Source organism: Nicotiana attenuata, unplaced genomic scaffold (assembly GCF_001879085.1).
Source record: "Nicotiana attenuata strain UT unplaced genomic scaffold, NIATTr2, whole genome shotgun sequence".
Classification (NCBI taxonomy): domain Eukaryota; kingdom Viridiplantae; phylum Streptophyta; class Magnoliopsida; order Solanales; family Solanaceae; genus Nicotiana; species Nicotiana attenuata.
The window spans coordinates 449,678-455,738 of NW_017670327.1; positions in this window are offsets into that span (position 1 = coordinate 449,678).

A 6,061-nucleotide genomic window follows, 5' to 3' on the forward strand; every position below is an offset into this window, starting at 1 on the left:
GCAGGGGTACATCTGGTATTTCATTTTTCTATACTTCAGAAGTGTCATAAAGATATGTCGCGTGTTCTAGATTTTAGCACAGTGCACTTGATGAGAATCTGGCTTCTAAAGGAGAGCCAGTAGCTATTATAGATTGGTACGTTCGAAAGTTGATATTTCACGAAATTCTTTCTATGAAAGTGCTTTGGAAAGGTCAGCCGACTAAGGAGGATACATGGGAGTCCGAGTCCGATATGATAAGAAGATATCCACATCTCTTTGCCAGTTCAGGTACATTTCTATATCCGTTCGAGGATTAACAATTAATTTAGAGGAGAAGAATTTAACGAACCGATGAGTCATTTTGAATTCTAGTTTTTTTTTTGGAATTGAGACCTTGAATAGCTTTATTTGATGGTTTATGACATGTGTGTACGATTCGTTTCGATTTCCAGAAAGTTTAAAAGTGTTTTGATAAAGAAATCTTAATTCTAGAGATTTGATATTGTCGGAGTTGAACACTATTAATATTCTTGGTAAACAACCTCAGATCGCTACTTTTCGACAATTTTGGCAACTTCGTATGACGATTTTGGACTTTTACATATGTTTGGTTTGGGTCTTGGCTGATCCAAGGCCTTTTTAGTGCTTAAGGTTAAACGTTTGAAATGAGTTCATGAATATTGAAATTCTTGAGTTTTGATGCTTGATTCTTGATTATAGGTGTTGTTTTGATGTTTGAACTTGCAAGCAAGTTCATGTAAAGTTATTATACTTGGATGGATATTTGGAATGGGGCACGAGGAGCTCGGGTGAGTTTGTGATTGGTTTCGGGTTGTTTTGGCATTATTTGTAGTTGTTGGTGCTGCAGTCATTGCATTTGCACTGAGATGCTTGCGAATGCGAGGTTCACAATTGCGATTGCTAACTCGCATATGTGAGGCCAGGAAAGGGAAGGCCATCTTCAAAATTGCGAAGCCTGGTTTACATTTGCGATGCTCGCAATTGCGAAGCAAACGTCTCATCACATTTGTGACTTTAGAATCTAAGGAGCTTCTTGGAAATTGCAACCATTGGTTTAGGATTTGCGAGCCGCAAAATTGTGAACACTAGTTCGCAGTTGCCATATCTGTAGTTGTGATAAAAATAACGAATTTCGGGATTACTCATTTTACTCCATTTTTTAGACCTACACTACGCAAGGAGTCAATTTTTGAGAGGGTTTTTCCCAACTTCATAGATTAGTGATGGGATTTTAAAGAGTAGAAATAGGATTTTTGGTTTGCAACTTAAGATTGTGAGAGATTTAGACCTCGATTTGAGGTTGGATCTCAAAATCAATCACATATTTGGACTTGGGGATGAATAGGTAATTAGAAATTGATCTTGGTTTTGAATATTGACCAAGTGGGGCCCGCATTGAGTTTTTGTTGACCTTTTTCAATATGTTAAAGATCGATCCTTTTTAGTATTAGGAGGGTTTCTATAACTTATTTTGACATATTTGAGTATTATATGATTTTTTTAGCAAATATACTACTAGACTGATATATATATATATCCCAAAAATGGTCCAAGTCTTACTAGGTGTCCAAGTAACTCTAAAACATGTAAACTATCACTAGCTAGAATAGAAGAAACTAAAATAAAAATTAACAAGCTATCTATTACATGAATGTAGGATATAAGCAAGCAAGAAGTGCAAGTGAGTCCAAAGGCGAAGGGCAATAACCACATAGTAGCACCACTAAAAGCTCTCACAAGGTGCTAGGTTATGCATTTCACATGACACTACTCCCATGAACAAGGTAAATGAGGACTCCAAACAATCACACAACTACATATTAGCCATCCAGAACTGCCAGAAGCAAGTGTTGATATATCTTGTAATCTGCAAACTTGAACTCCATCTATGTGCATAGCAGCACACTCACTACTAGAAATCCGATAAAAAGCAACCACAAAAAGCGATCAAAGTTGGTCGCTTATAAGCCCAAAAGCGACCAAAAAGCGACCAAACATGCCTGGTCGCTATATTGCTGGTCCCTTCACTTTAGGGACCAATTAGCGACCAACTTTGGTCTCTAAGGTAAAATGACCAAATATTCCGGGTATTCACTATAGCGACCATCTTTGGTAGCTTTATTATTTTAATAATATAAATTTGGCGACCAAAGTTGGTCTCTAAATGTAAAATATATTATTTATTTATTTATTATTATTCATAAAACAGCGACCAACTTTGGTCTCTAATCCAAATATTATATTTTAAAATCTGGAAAATGGAGACCAAGGTTGGTTGCTATTTTATTAATTTTTTTAATTTTTTTTTTAAAAATAAGCGACCAAAAGTTGGTCGCTAATTTCAAGAATTTAATTTTTTTTAAATATAAGCGACCAAAGTTGGTCGCTATTTTTCCAGAAATTATTTTTTTAATGGAATAGCGACCAAGGTTGGTCGCTTTTTTAGAAATCTGGATAAAAAGAGACCAACTTTGGTCGCTATTTCCCAGAAAATTATTTTTTTAAATGAAAAGCGACCAAAAAGAGATCAAAGTTGGTCGCTTTTTTGGGTATTATTTTGGTAGAAACTGCCTGTTTTGGCAGCTACACCACCTGCCAGCATACCAAATCCCTATTACAAGCAACAACAACAACAATACCAACAACAACAACAACAACATTAAAACCAACGAAGTATAAAGTTCAATAGAACTAACACATTAAGCTAACAAAACTAAGTTAACGCTTATTACAAGCTCATTCGAAAACTGGTTCTATTGTCTAGTTCAAAGTATATAAAGTACTCAAGGAGTGTTCTTTCAGCATCCTCGTCCGAAAGTTGGATTGCCTCGCCCGACTCATTAGGTGGCTGACTGCGTATGAATTCCTCCACATCAGCTGTGAAGCGAACCTATAAGAAAAATTATATTAAATTAGTATTTCAAAATTTATATAAAAGTAAATAAAAATACTTAATGAAAAGTAAAAAACTTACATGTATAGTCGAGGATCGACCCTCGACCCACCTTTCTAAATCAGTCTCTTTCTTCTTCTTTACAATACGAGTTTCATTGAATATCTCATGATCTTGCTTCATTGGCATCATAAAGTTGTCTGGTGACTTTGGTGATTATCCTCGGGATAAACTTGGATACAGAGAATAACTTGGATACAGTAGCTGACAGGGTGTGTCTTTTGATCAATTGTTGTTCTAGTTAGCGACAATGATGATGAGAAGGCAATGGCATGTGTTTCAAATAGTGATGGTGTAGGCAGGAATTTTAAATTTCCTGAGTAGATAAAAGAAAGATTATAGAGGAATTCTCTACTTCATTTTCCAAGAAGAAAAGAAGTTTAATTGATAGTGACAAGGTTGATGGTGATGGAATGTTTACCGTTGGTCGTGGCAGTTCCCATAAAACGGGGATCATAAGACTCTATGATGACAAAGATTATAGGAAGTTTTGTTCTCAACTTTCTTCCAAGTCTGATCCGTACAAGCTTAATGGGATGTTGGTGATATTTCTTCGGATTCAGACAATGATTTGACTGACAAAAGTATGAAAATGCTAATCAAAAGAATTAAAGCTAAAACGTTTTTCTTGGTAGAGAAGGATGCTGAAAAACATTTTACCTTTANCTAATACACTTATACTTAGTGCATAGTATAGCGTAAGTATATATATATTATATATATATAAGCTATATTCAATATAGTATTACCTAATACACTTATACTTAGTGCATAGTATAGCGTAAGTATATATATATATTATATATATAGACACACACGCCCGCTTCGTAGTACTATTCATCCCTTGTATTACAAAAGTATTAACGACTTACATTTATATTATTTACATAGTAAATACAAAAGTGATTTTTAATTTTGACCATATAGAGACCAACTTTGGTCGCTAACTGTAAATGAATATAATTTAGCGACCAAAGTTGGTCACTAACTGTACATGAATTTAATTTAGCGATCAAATTTGGTCACTAAATTTTAATCAGATTTATTTATATTTTATATAATATTTAAATTAATAATAAAAATTATTAAATGTTAGAACTGGGTCCCACCTTGGCGACCAACGTTGGTCTCTATTTCATTAAGCGACCAACTTTGGTCGCTAACTTTTGAATTATATTTATTTATATTTTATGATTTTTTTTAAATAAATATATATTTATTAAAATATTATAACTGGGTCCCATATTAGCGACCAATGTTGGTAGCTATCAACTTATCCTTCAGTTAGCGACCAACTATGGTAGCAAGTTTTAAATTATATATATTTATATTTTATAAGTTTTATAAAATAATAATAAAATTATTAAAAATTTTATGTGGGTCCCACTTTAGCGACCAACATTGGTCGCTAATCTCAGTATATCTTTGACCAAGCAAGTCTGACCAGTCCAGTCAACAGTTTGATTAAATTTGCGGCCAAATAGCGACCAACTTCGGTCGCTAAAGTATTTCAAATATTTTTTTTATTATTTTCGGCAGTTTGGCGACCAACTTTGGTCGCTTTTCTTGACAGACCAAATTTGGTCGCTAATCTTTGGTCGCTTTTTACAAGAATTCTAGTAGTGACTCTATATCTAGATATGAAGCCAATGGAACAGTACTTATAATATGTTCCTTCAATTCTATAGATCAACAACTGCCTGCATAGTAACTGTGAGCCATGTAATGCCTTCTCATCTCCAGAATGAGCATGTAACGACACTAACACTACTGAAAATTAGCAAACACTATACAACAACTAAGACCAATATTGAACAGCAATTGCCCAAGAATTTTAGCTCGTGCAGTAGTACTATCCAGTCTAATAGGAACCATCATGAACTCATAAACCGTATGTGTATCAATGGGAGTCCAGCTTACAACACTATACAAACAAACACTGTACCAGACCCTAGCAGCTAGCAGCATAACACCTTGTAATCTTGTAGTTGAGAAAATATCTTGCATGTTTTCCCTAAAGGTTACATACAATGTGTAACTACCTCCAGAATGATCATGTTGCCATGCTACTACTACTAGAAAGTAGTTACACAGTATACAGATAGGAGAAGAAGAATAGGCAAAAGCAACAACAGGCAGCAACTTCAAAAGATCTCTCATTAATCTGGAGCTCGTTTCTTTGCAACCCTAACCCTAAGGCCAGGAGTCTGAGCTTTGTCCATGTTGATCAATATCTTTCCTTCACTAGGTAATTCATTGAATAAGCTAAAATTGAGTCTACCTACAAAAGAGAACAAGATTAGCTAAAAAGTCTACCACAATGTTGCCTTCCCTTAATACATATTGAATGATCACATTGAAGTTATTCTTCATTTCCTTTATTCTCTTCACTTCTACCCCAATGCACCAAGGAGATTCCCATTCACCTTCAATGATCTTCTTCATCACCAGGGAATCAGATTCAATGACTAGAGGATGAAGTTGTTGTTCTACACAACAAGATAGCCCACTATTGCCTTAGCTTTAGCCACAATGTTAGTAGTACTCCTATCTTCACTGCTTTCGCATACACTAGATCCCCAGAACAATCCCTCACACAAAAACCAAAGGAACTAGGACCTGGATTACCCCTAGAAGCACCATTAGTATTGCATTTATACCATCCTTCATAGAGTATTGCCAAGTTACTCTTTTTGTAACAAAAACATGCTTATAGTTTTCAAAGTATGTGATCATATCTGGCCAAAGGAATGGAATATTTGAAAGCCAAGGATACCTCACCTTTGCTAGAAGATATAATGTTCTATTAAGTTCATGCACCACCCTATGACATGAAATTGTACCTCTATTCTTCATAATATTCCTCCTCTTCCAAATCTCCCATGTGATAATAGTTGGTACTGCCTAAAATAATGGCGTAAGCTTTGCACAACATCTAGCACTCCACCATGCTTTGATCACTTTATGCACCTGTACCAGATTAACAATTAAGCATGCAGCCTAAAGGAAAGTCTTCCAAACCTAGTACCAGTAATACTTGTGAGGAAGATGTGATGAAATGTCTTCTCTAATGGATGCTGGCAACACCAACATCTAGACACTGTT